This window comes from Carassius carassius, chromosome 21 (genome assembly GCF_963082965.1).
Source record: "Carassius carassius chromosome 21, fCarCar2.1, whole genome shotgun sequence".
NCBI classification, from domain to species: domain Eukaryota; kingdom Metazoa; phylum Chordata; class Actinopteri; order Cypriniformes; family Cyprinidae; genus Carassius; species Carassius carassius.
The window spans coordinates 5,815,433-5,829,450 of NC_081775.1; positions in this window are offsets into that span (position 1 = coordinate 5,815,433).

Sequence of the window (14,018 nt, forward strand, 5' to 3'; positions counted from 1 at the left end):
TTCTCTAAATCCTGTAGTCTTCTCCCCCTGAAAGGTTTGCCCACGGCCATGGAAACCGCTGAACTGATGTTTAACCCCGTCTTCCGTTACTTTGGCAATCCCGAGGACATTGTCTCCTACAGAGGCCCCCAGTTCATCTCCCGGGTTTGGAGAGCCTTCCATTCACTCCTAGGTGTGGCCTTCAGCCGGTCCTCTGGATACCATCCCTAGTCCAACGGGCAGACGGAGAGGTAGATACAGGAGATCGGCCGCTTCCTGCATACCTTCTGCCATGGCCACCAGCACTCTTGGAACCAGTTCCTAGTGTGGGCCGAGTACTCACAGAACTCCCTACGTCAACCTTCCACCGGACTCACTTTATTCCAGTGCATGCTCGGCAACCAGCCACCACCCTTCCCATGGTCAGGAGAGCCCTCAGACGTTCCATCGGTCAACTACTGGTTCCGAGAGAGCGAGAGGGTCTGGGACGCAGCCCACCACCAGCTACAATGGGCCCTACATAGGCGCAGGATGAAAGCCGACTTTCGCCGCTCTGACGTCCCAGCAAACCAACCTGGACAGAAGGTCTGGCTGTCAACCCGTGACATCCGCCTGCGCCTACCATGCCGCGAATTGAGTCCCAGATTCACTGGTCCATTCACCATCGCAGAGCAGAATAACCCGGTCACCTTCAAACTCAACCTTCCCCCTGAGTATCGGATCCTACCCACATTCCATGTCTCACTCCTTAAACCTCACCATCCTTCTGTCTCCCTCTCCACAGAGCCTGGCGTAGCCAAAGCCCCCTGCCACTCCTCCTTGATGATGGAGCTGCCTAAAAGGTTCACGACATCCTGGTCTTCCGGCCTCGTGGTGGACAACTTGAGTATCTAGTGGACTGGGAAGGATACGGTCCAGAGGAACGCTCATGGGTCCCATGCAACGACATCCTGGATCCGAACCTGCTAGACACCTTCCGTTCCAGCCACTCTGAAAGACCTGCTCCACGGGGAAGAGGATGTCCACCACTCAGGAGCGGGCCGTGGGGAGGGGGGTACTGTAACAGACGCGCCAGGCTCCAACACCAACCTATCACAGTGCACACCCTCAACAGGAAAACTAATCACACCCACCTGCTCCTCACCTCTTTCTCGAACAATCCAATGTCTTATAACCAAGCTCTTTCTTCCTTTACTTTATTATTACATTTTCTATCAATCAAAACTATTCTGATTTGCAGCATCAGCTGTGTTGGTCTGTCTGTCAGATCTTCAGTATTTTTTGTTCTGACTCAAGATGAAGTCCTTCTGTAACTTACATGAGGGACTAGAGTCGGTTCAGGTCCTTGTCTTGTTTAACATGCTTTATGAGTTCCGTTCACATTGGGACCATCTTCTAATAGATATTACAGTGTCTTTTGTTCTTATATCATTCAAAAATTTTACAATATTTCTATATACAGTGACTCTTTGCATAAAAATCTGATAAAAAATCATGAATTAGGAATATATATATATATATATATATATATATATATATATATATATACAAAATACTATCTGTGACACTTGTGTTAACACATGTAGTATACATTTTTGATGTTTATTGGGTTGATTAGAGAAAATAAAGTATAAGTGCCATCTAGTGCATATGTTGTGTGAATTACAAGTATATAATATTCACCAAGTTTGTTGACATGACGTTTTCATAAAAGATTATAAAAAATAAATAAAATGTATTTACCCATTAGGCACAGCCAGACTTTTTGCATTTATGAGTGTCAAAGATAGATGTGTTGATAGATGTGAAATTATCAACATATTCAATTCAAAACCCAGACGACTATGACTTGTTTAGAACAGACATCAATATAAGAGTGAGCACAAGTGAGACTGAAAATTATTATTTCTCTTTTCTGTCACGCTGTCTAGCCTATCCCAATAACCACATTTGTGGTCTTAGCCCCTTTAGTTTGTGCATATGTGGCAAGAAGTGCATGCACATGTCTGTCCCAGCTCTTAAAAATGCCAAAGTTCAGTTCTCTAAATGCACACAAAACCCACACCACGTCTATCAATTCTTTGGAACGTTATTTGAGGCTAAGCTTGTCCATTTATTCATCATGTTCAAGAAATCAGTAATGCAGGCATGTGCCCGGAATTTTTTGATTAAAAGTAAAATGTGCATAACTTAATTGGTACAGAGATGATTGTGTATTTTGCAAAACAATTGCAACTGCTTTTTATCAGTTATATAAGAATAACCACAATTAAATTGTGTCATACAAAGGTAAATTCAAGTCAGAGATGGAAGAAAGAAAAGAAGTCGAGGCAAAGCATGTTCAATTTGTGGAGTGAATAAAGGATGAGAGGAACAAAATATAGATGCAGAATATGGAGCTTTAAAATATGCACACAATTAAAGTTAATTTAATGTGTTAAGAGAACATAGACACAAAAAAGCCTGATTACCATTCTAACTCTTTTTCAGCTTTTGTTAGAGTATTTGTTATTGCATTTGTTATAGTAACTTTTTTAATATGTTGCATGAGTTTATAATATTTTAATTTCTATTCAGATTTTATCAAACATGTTCTATCAGTTATTTTGAATTTTACACATAGACTGAGGTAAATGATGAATTTGTCTCAAAGCATAGGCTTTTTTTTGGGGGGGGGGGTGCATATGTTGTTAAACATGTGTGATTGGTCATATCATGGGTTAATAAATCATGTGTTTTGTTGTTGTTGTTGTTTTTTATGAAAATACAGGATAATTTTTTATAAATAATGGGATGACCCACTTTACCAGACAAAGGCATGCCTACCATGAAAGAAATTTATTTTGTCTGGATTTTTTGATCTCAGAATGTTTATTGGTATACACCTTCAAAATAACACATCATATGAATGGTAATCAAACTGAAATATTAAAGGTGGACCTTAAAGTTAACTAAAATAGTAAAGAAAATAACAACAACAACAAAATAATTTAGGAATATAAATGACATTTTACAAAAAGTGGCTCACTTTGTTCCTCTAATGAAAAGTTAACCACTATTGTGGTTTGAAAGCCAACTAGTGCATATTTGGGCAAAATACAGGAAATGCGTCAGGTAGACAAGTACTCAAGTATCGATACCACAGGTGTTGTTATTACTTCCTTCTTGACAAAAGCAAAAAAAGATTCAGTGATCAATGAAGAGCAACGATTAAAACTTTAAGGATTTTTTAGAAGTTTGGCTCTAAACAGACAACAGAACTTTGTGATTATTGTGTTGGTTTTATTTTTTCTTAAAGTTTCAATTACTGGAGCTCAAACAGTGAAAATGGATTCACTAACTGTAGAGGAACTTTCTTGCCCTGTGTGTCTTGAAATCTTTAAGGATCCTCTTCAATTATCATGCAATCACAATGTCTGTAAAGAGTGTCTGCAACAGCTGTGGAGAACCAAGGAAACTCGGGAGTGTCCTGTCTGTGGGAGAACATCCTCAAAAAATCCTTCCTGTAATCTTGTGTTAAAAAACTTGTGCAAGTCATTCCTGAAGGAGAGAAATAAGAGGCGTTTAGCAGGGTCTGAAGAGATCTGCAGTTTACACGGTAAGACAATCAAACTCGTCTGTCTGGAGGACAAACAGCCTGTGTGTTCAGTGTGCAGAAATACACAGAAATATGCCAGTCAAACGTTCAGACCCATCAGTGAAGTTGTTCCATCATATAAGGTAAGACAGGTTTACATGAGGATAAGTATTACTTATCATATTACAGAAAGAGTGTCTTATAGATTTTCACTTTAAATTTCAGGAGGAGCTCAATGCAGCACTGAAGTCCTTACAAGAGAAACTTAAACAGAAAGAAAACCTTAAAAGAGAGTTTGAGAAAACAGTTAAACATATCAGGGTGAGGATTGATTCTACTGACACATTAAATCATTAAATTATTAAATATTGAATAGAACAGCTTAATTTTTGTCAGACATAATTACATGTTTCCTTAATGACAGTAACGCTTAAAAAAAAAATTGTATCTCTTTTAAACCTTAGCATTCTCTATTATAATTGTATTTATATTTTATTATATTTACATTTACATTTAATCATTTAGCAGACGCTTTTATCCAAAGAGACTTACAAATGAGAACAATAGAAGCAGTCGGGTCAACAAGAGAACAACAACAGTATACAAGTGCCATGACGAGTCTCAGTTAGTCTAGTATAGAACGCACAGCCAGGTATATATATATTTTTTAATGAAAAGACAAGAAAAGGAAAAGTGCTAGTATTAGTTGGTTAAGTGCTGTCGAAAAAGATGAGTCTTTAGATGTTTCTTGAAAATGAGTAAAGACTCAGCTGTACGAATTGAGATTGGGAGGTCATTCCACCAGCTGGGCACAGTCCAGGAAAAGGTCCGTGAGAGTGATTTTGAACTTCTTTGGGATGGCACCACAAGGCGTAGTTCACTTGCAGAGCGCAAACTTCTGGAGGGCACATAAGATTTAACCAGTGAGTTTAGGTATGTTGGTGCCGTGCCAGTGGTCGTCTTGTAGGCAAGCATCAGTACCTTGAATTTGATGCGAGCGGCTACTAGTTGCCAGTGTAACCTGATGAGGAGAGGAGTAACATGAGCATTTTTTGGCTCATTGAAGACAACCCTTGCTGCAGCATTCTGGATCAATTGCAGAGGCTTGACAGTACATGCAGGAAGGCCCACCAGGAGAGCATTACAATAGTCCAGTCTGGAGAGAACAAGAGCTTGGACAAGAAGTTGGGTTGCTTGCTCTGACAGGGAGGGTCTAATCTTCCTAATGTTGTATAAGGCAAACCTGCAGGACAGAGTCGTTGTAGCAATGTGGTCTGTGAAGCTTAACTGATGATCCATCACAACTCCTAGGTTTATGGCTGTCCTGGAAGGAGTAATGGTTGACGAACCCAGCTGTATAGAGAAGTTGTGATGAAGCAATGGGTTAGCTGGAATCACCAGGAGTTCTGTCTTCGTAAGGTTAAGCTGAAGGTGATGGTCATTCATCCAGCTAGAAATGTCACTCAGACAGGCTGAAATGCGAGCAGCTACCGTCGGGTCATCTGGTTGGAATGAGAAGTAGAGTTGGGTGTCATCAGCGTAGCAGTGATAAGAAAAGCCATGCTTCTGAATGACAGATCCTAATGACATCATGTAGATGGAGAAGAGAAGTGGTCCAAGTACTGAGCCTTGGGGAACCCCAGTAGCAAGGTGTTGTGACTGGATCTGTCAGAGAGGTAGGACTTAACCCACAGGAGTGCGGTTCCAGAGATGCCCAACTTTCTGAGGGTGGACAGGAGAATCTGGTGATTAACGGTGTCAATACAGCAGACAGGTCCAGTAAGATGAGTACTGAGGATTTTGAAGCTGCTCTTGCTAGTCACCGGGCTTCAGTAACCAAGAGCAGAGCAGTCTCAGTTGAGTGGCCACTTTTGAAGCCAGATTGGTTGCTGTCCAGGAGGTTGTTCTGTACAAGGAACATAGAAAGCTGGTTGAACACAGCTCGCTCAAGTGTCTTTGCAGTGAATGGAAGAAGGGATACCGGTCTGTAGTTTTCAAGAAGCGCTGGATTTAGAGATGGTTTCTTGAGCAGTGGGCTTACCCGAGTCTGCTTGAATGCTGAGAGAAATGAAATGAAAGAGAGGAGTTGATAATGTGAGTAAGAGAAGGTGTGACTGAAGAAGAGATTGCTTGAAGGAGATGAGTGGGGATCGGATCAAGTGGACAAGTAGTAGGATGATTGGACAGAAGTTTGGAAATGTCCATCCCTGAGAGTGGGGGGAAAGAGTGTGCATCGGTCATTGTGAAGTTGTCCTCAGTCTGCAGTGTGGAGAATTGGTCGCTGATGGTTCTTGTCTTATTTGTGAAGAAAACTGCAAAGTCGTCCGCTGTAAGAGTCGATGGAGGAGGTGGTGGCGGCAGATTAAGAAGAGAAGAGAAAGTCTTGAAGAGTGTCCGAGCGTCACAACAGCTGTTAATTTTGTTGTGGTAGTAGGATATTTTAGCCATGAAGACATTTGTAGAGAAGGAAGAGAGGAGAGACTGATACACACTGAGATCGGTAGAGTTTCTTAATTTCTGCCATTTCCTCTCTGCAGCCCTGAGTTTAGAGCGATGTTCACGGAGAACCTCGGACAGCCAGGGGGCAGATGGGGCGGTGCGTGCTGGTCTAGACAACAGTGGGCAAAAGTTGTCCAAGCAAGATGTTAAAGTGGAGCAAAGAGTGTCCCTAGCGCTGTTATTATATAAAAAAAACACTTGACCCTCTAACACTTGCACTCTATTCGTTTTCTAACTGCTTGTTTTCTTTAACAACAAAAAAGCCTCTAACTCTCGCTTTCTGTTTTCTCTCACTCTTTCTATAATATTTTGAAAGTTTCTTGACTCCTCACATTTATTTATGAATTAAACGTTCATGAATGATAAAAGATAGTAAATTTTTTATTCAAAATGGCTAAATTCGTAAAATGGAGTAGTTTCATCACCGCATTAATTGATAGACCTGGGTATAAGCACTGTGAAACACATAAAAACAAGAAAACACAGAATTGACCAATAATGTCTCAAGTACTGTAGGTCCACAATTCTTAAATGTCTGTTTAATATGGAAAATGTGCCTTTTCATTCAGATATGGTTGCCACATTTTCAAAAGTTTGTTTTAAAACAATATTAATGACTATTACAATATTACTTCAGAAAGTTAAAGTTGTAGTTAACTAACCAACATTTAGCAACTCACTCTTCATGCTGCTACAGAATAAGTTTAATCTTTGAGATCAATTGAATGTGATTTGATTTCAGTCTCAAGCTGAATACACAGAGCATCAGATTAAAGAGCAGTTCAAGAAGCTTCGTCAGTTTCTTAGAGATGAAGAAACATCTACAATTATTGCACTGAGGGAAGAAGAGGACCAGAAGAAGCAGAAAATTAAAGAAAAGCTGGATGACATGAACAGACAAATCTCAGCTCTTTCACACATTATCAAAGATTTGGAGGAGACAATGAAGACTAATGACATCTGCTTTCTAAAGGTCTGAATTCAGATCATTCGTTGACTGATTAATTGATGATTGATGGACTTGTTGATGATAAATTGTATGTTTGTTCTGCAGAAGTTTCCAGTCACGATGGAAAGGTGAGTGATCTGCTGGTGTTTGTTTTCTCTGCTTCTTAAGCCAAAGCCACTGCAGTTCTGACCCTTGAATGTTCTACCAGAGTCCAGATCTCACAGCCAGATCCACAGATGCCTTCTGGAGTTTTAATTAATCTGCCCCATTACTTGGGTAACCTGCCGTACAGAGTCTGGAAGAAAATGCTGAACTCTGTCCAAAAGAGTGAGTCTGGAAGCAATCTGTACTGTTGCACACACACTGGAAATGATGCATGGGGGGAGACTGAAAGAATTAGCATTGATTTTTGCACAGTGATAGGAAGATGTCTGATGTCGAGAGACACAATTCAAAATAATCTGTGTACAGTTCACTCTTTATAATTATATGAGCATCAGAATAAAAGCACCTGTTGGTTTTGTCTCATCAGCTCCTGTGATTCTGGATCCAAACACGGTTCATCCACATCTCATACTGTCTAATGATCTGACGCGTGTCAAATACATTTGGGACGAACAACAGCTTCCTGATAATCAAGAGAGATTTGACATCTGTGAGTGTGTTCTGGGTTCAGAGGGTTATAACTCAGGAATGCACTTCTGGGAAGTAGAGGTTGAAGAGAGTGAATGCTGGAGTCTTGGAGTAACTACAGCATTAAACCAAAGGAAAGGACGTGATTTCTGTAACTCTAATGTCTGGTGTGTGCAGTATGATCCATATAGACTGCTTGGGCCTGGTTTTCCTGTTAAACAGGAGCTTAAGTGTGTGAGAGTTGTTCTGGACTATGATGGAGGAACAGTATCATTCTCTGATCCTGTAACTTACACACATATACACACATTCACAACCACCTTCACTGACGTCATCTTTCCATTTTTCTGTAATCTTGATGAAGTTAAGTGTCTGAGGATTTTACCAATGAAACTGTAAAAACAAAAATCACTGAAGCATCATCTGACCTTGTTAATTAATAAATTTAAATGCATATACTTGTGCCATCTTACATATTTACTGTTAAAGTCTGAATTTTGCGAAAATTTCTCAACATATATTTAACAAAATTTCCCATTGTACAATTTAGATGAGCGAGGAACAGTTATGTTGCCCTTTTTACAGCCTTTCACTGAGTGAAGACACTTCAATTTTTCGAACAATCCAATGTCTTATAACCAAGCTCTTTCTTCCTTTATTATTATATTTATTATATAAATCAAAACTATTCTGATTTGCTCTCTCAGCATCAGCTCATTAGTTGTGTTGGTCTGTCTGTCAGATCTTCAGTATTTTTTGTTCTGACTCAAGATGAAGTCCTTCTGTAATTTACACGAGTGTCTAGTGTCCGTTACGGTCCTTGTCTTGTTTATAATGCCTTATGAGTTCAGTTCACATTGGAACCATCTTCTAAGAGATATTACTGTCTTGTTCTTATATCATTAAAATTTTTACAATATTTCTACATACAGTGACTCTTTGCATACAAAGTTTATTGGGTTGAATAGAGAAAATAAAGTATAAGTGCCATTTAGTGTATATGTTGTGTGAATTACAAGTATATAATATTCACCCAGTTTGTTGACATGACACCGTTTTCTTAAAAAAAAAAAAAAAAAAATGTATTTACCTATTAGGCACAGCCAGACTTTTTGCCTTTAATGATGTATATACTAATTTTAATATTTTTGTAATTAAAAATAAAATAATATATTATTGTGTGAGAGATAAATATTTTATTTTCACATAACTTTTTGTACTGAAACTGATCTCTTGTGCACTAAAAATGTCTCAATGTAGATTACCCTGTTTACCCTATGTATTAAATTATTTCATTATGTATTTTACAATTTATTTAGATATTTCAACATTTATTCACTTTTGAGTAATTTGGTCCTCCATATATGTTTTTCTGTAAAATATTTTATGACATTTGAATTCAACTATTAGAATTAAGAAGTGAAATAATATCTTATTTTGAAAAGATAATAATTTATATAGCATAATCTAATACTTTTTCATGTATTATGTATTAAGATCTGCTATATGTATCCCCAACTTCTGTTTGACTTCTTGCTAAAGCATTGTGTTCTTTAAAATGTAAATAAAAAAATGGCTTTTTTATTACTATGATAATTATTAGTTTAATAAAAACTAATCTTATTCTGGGCAAGGGCTTTACATATTTTACACTTGTCACCTTATGAATTTTTGCTGATCAAATTGTTATCCGATTCGATATAACTGTTCCAGTTACACTTGGCCACGTAAATGTGTTTCTGCAAAACGAATATAAATATGATCTTCAATTTCTGCACTATATACAAACACGAGTTCATTTCACCGAAAGCAACAGATATTAACTGCATTTTATTCATCATAATTTCAAGATTAAAGGCCCCAATTATTATTTCTCTTTTCTGGCACAATGACTCAGTGAGCCTGTGCCAATACCCACAACTGTGGTCTCAGCCACTTGAGTGCGTGCATATGTGGCAGGATGTGCATGTACACGACTGTCTCAGTGCTTAAAATGCCAAAGTTCAGTTCTCTAAATGTACACAAAATCCACAGGAGGCTATGTCTAATAGTGCTCTGGAGCGACACTTGAGGCTAGTGCTCTGTTAGGCTTTTGCAATTGAGACAGCCCTTAAGATGGCCGACTCCCAGATCAGTGACCTGACTTTTGAGCGTAACCCTAAGTCGGATCTATGATAAAAGTCAAAGCATCTAACTTAAGAACAGTCTGAAGGTCTGACCCATGTTTGGCAGTTGTAGCGCAACTTCAAGTTCGAGTCAACTTGAAAAGAAAAAATCTAGGTATCTAAAACACACATTTAAAAAGAGAAAACAGTTCAACATATCAGGGTGAGGATTTATTCTACAAACACATTAAAAGACTAAATAATGAACAGTTTAATTTATTTGTCAGAAAAAAAATTTTTCAAATAAAAAATATTCAAAATACACCAAATACATAAAGACATAAACGTATTGCTTCAGGCACAAAAGTAAATTTGTAGCGATTTGTGGAACATCTATTTGACCTTAAATGTTGCCCAAAGGGCATCCACTCAAAATAATACAACCCGAATTCGGGAAAAGTTGGGACGTTTTTTAAATTTTAATAAAATGAAAACTAAAAGACTTTCAAATCACATGAGCCAATATTTTATTCACATAGATAACATAGCAAATGTTTAAACTGAGAAAGTTTAAAATTTTATGCACAAAATGAGCTCATTTCAATTTTGATTTCTGCTACAGGTCTCAAAATAGTTGGGACGGGGCTTGTTTACCATGGTGTAGCATCTCCTTTTCTTTTCAAAACAGTTTGAAGACGTCTGGGCATTGAGGCTATGAGTTGCTGGAGTTTTGCTGTTGGAATTTGGTCCCATTCTTGCCTTATATAGATTTCCAGCTGCTGAAGAGTTCGTGGTCGTCTTTGACGTATTTTTCGTTTAATGATGCGCCAAATGTTCTCTATAGGTGAAAGATCTGGACTGCAGGCAGGCCAGGTTAGCACCCGGACTCTTCTACGACGAAGCCATGCTGTTGTTATAGCTGCAGTATGTGGTTTTGCATTGTCCTGCTGAAATAAACAAGGCCTTCCCCGAAATAGACGTTGTTTGGAGGGAAGCATATGTTGCTCTAAAACCTTTATATACCTTTCAGCATTCACAGAGCCTTCCAAAACATGCAAGCTGCCCATACCGTATGCACTTATGCACTCCCATACCATCAGAGATGCTGGCTTTTGAACTGAACGCTGATAACATGCTGGAAGGTCTCCCTCCTCTTTAGCCCGGAGGACACGGCGTCCGTGATTTCCAACAAGAATGTCAAATTTGGACTCGTCTGACCATAAAACACTATTCCACTTTGAAATAGTCCATTTTAAATGAGCCTTGGCCCACAGGACACGACGGCGCTTCTGGACCATGTTCACATATGGCTTCCTTTTTGCATGATAGAGCTTTAGTTGGCATCTGCTGATGGCACGGCGGATTGTGTTTACCGACAGTGGTTTCTGACAGTATTCCTAGGCCCATTTAGTAATGTCATTGACACAATCATGCCGATGAGTGATGCAGTGTCGTCTGAGAGCCCGAAGACCACGGGCATCCAATAAAGGTCTCCGGCCTTGTCCCTTACGCACAGAGATTTCTCCAGTTTCTCTGAATCTTTTGATGATGTTATGCACTGTAGATGATGAGATTTGCAAAGCCTTTGCAATTTGACGTTGAGGAACATTGTTTTTAAAGTTTTCCACAATTTTTTTACGCAGTCTTTCACAGATTGGAGAGCCTCTGCCCATCTTTACTTCTGAGAGACTCTGCTTCTCTAAGACAAAGCTTTTATAGCTAATCATGTTACAGACCTGATATCAATTAACTTAATTAATCACTAGATTTTCTCCCAGCTGAATCTTTTCAAAACTGCTTGCTTTTTTAGCCATTTGTTGCCCCCGTGCCAACTTTTTTGAGACCTGTAGCAGGCATTAAATTTTAAATGAGCTAATTAAGTTGATAAAAGTGTAAAATTTCTCAGTTTAAACATTTGCTACGTTATCTATGTTCTATTGTGAATAAAATATTGGCTCATGTGATTTGAAATTCCTTTAGTTTTCATTTTATTAAAATTTAAAAAACGTCCCAACTTTTCCGGAATTCGGGTTGTAACTCAAAGAGTGTGTGCAGTCTCCTATAATTTTATGTGCCATCCTCATCACTTGCTGTTCATAATTAAATGTCTTTAGACTTCGCAAGCAGTCACCTACAATTTTTGCGCTTATATTAACAATACCTTGCAAATAATCTTTGATGTGACTTTTTAATTGATTGCATCAAACTTCAGCCTAAATACTTGTATTCCCCCACTACATGAACCTGTGTGTCATTAATAACCACCCATTTAGGTGCAAGCGTTTTCTTACTAAAATTTGTTAATCATATCTCTCTTTTTTGACACATTCAAATCTAATTTAATGCTTAATTACACTATAATTACACCATTACACCATCAAATTAAATCATCCAAAACCAGACCATATTCCTGATCTGGATATGACAGCAGCACAGAAAAAAGCACAGTATTGTCTGCATATTTTACCAAATAACTATAATTGTACACACTCTGAAAATCATTTGCATAAAACATATGAATAGAACAGGAGAAAGTAGACAGCCTTGTGGTGAACCTATAGAAATATGTAATGTGTCCAATAAGACCCCATTAAAGGGTTAGTTCAGCCAAATATTAAAATTATGTCATTAATGACTCACCCTCATGTCGTTCCAAACCCGCAAGACTTCCGTTCATCTTCGGAACACAGTTTAAGATATTTTAGATTTAGTCCGAGAGCTTTCTGTCCCTCCATTGAAAATGTATGTACGGTCTTCTGTCCATGTCCAGAAAGGGAAAAAAATATATCATCAAAGTAGTCCATGTGACATCAGAGGGTCAGTTATATATTTTTTGAAGCATTGAAAATACATTTTGGTCACCAAATTGAACTGATTAATTTGAAACGGTTTTCGTCTCCAATAAGCATTAATCCACAATTGACTTAAGCTGTTAACTTTTTTAATGTGGCTGACACTCCCTCTGAGTGTCTTCAACACCATCATCCCAACAACCCTCCAGACCAAACTGACCCAGCTCTCTGTTCCTAGCTCTATCTGTCAGTGGATCACCAGCTTTCTGACAGATAGGCAACAGTTAGTGAGACTTGGGAAATTCATGTCAAACAGCTGCTCCACCAACAATGGTGCCCCTCAGGGATGTGTTCTCTCCCCTCTGCTCTTCTCCCTGTACACCAACGACTGCACCTCTAAAGACCCCTCTGTCAAGCTCCTGAAGTTTGCAGACGACACTACAGTCATCGGCCTCATCCAGGACGGTGACGAGTCTGCTTACAGACAGGAGGTTGAGCAGCTGGCTGTCTGGTGCAGTCTTAACAACCTGGAGCTGAACACGCTCAAAACAGTGGAGATGACTGTGGACTTTAGGAGAAACCCCCCTGCACTTTCCCCACTCACCATCATGAACAGCACTGTGACTGCAGTGGAGTCATTCAGATTCCTGGGAACCACCATCTCTCAGGACCTGAAGTGGGACAATCACATTGGTTCCATTGTGAAAAAAGCCCAACAAAGGTTGTACTTCCTTCGCCAGCTGAGGAAGTTTAACCTGCCACAGGAGCTGCTGAAACAGTTCTACTCAGCCGTCATTGAGTCAGTCCTGTGTACTTCAATTACTGTCTGGTTTGGTTCAGCTACAAAATCAGATATCAGAAGACTACAGAGAACTGTTCGGACTGCTGAAAGGATTATTGGTGCTCCCCTGCCCACCCTCCAAGAACTGTACACATCCAGAGTGAGGAAAAGGACTCAGAAAATCACTCTGGATCCCTCACATCCAAGTCACCCCATCTTTGAACTTTTGCCATCTGGCCGGCGCCTCAGAGCCGCAAATACAAGAACAGCAAGGCACAAGAATAGTTTCTTCCCCCAGGCAATCTACCTCATGAACAGTTAAATGTTTCCCACTTAAACTTATGCAAAAATGTGCAATATCCTTATATTTATTTGTTACCCCTCCATCCTAGAACATTCCTGCATCTCACTCAATCCTATTCCATTATCATTTATAGCACAATTGTTTATAGACTTATTTATTTGCCAATTTGTAAATCTCCTGTAAATTTTTTTTTTTTTTTTTTTTTTTTTTTTTTTGTCTGTGTGTTGTTGTCTCTGTTTACTGGAAGCTTATGTCACTAAAACAAATTCCTTGTATGCGCAAGCATACTTGGCAATAAAGCTCTTTCTGATTCTGATTCTGATTCTGATTCTGATTCTGATTCTGAGTTCAAACAAACCAATATCCCGGAGTAATTCATGTACTCAAACAGTACACTGA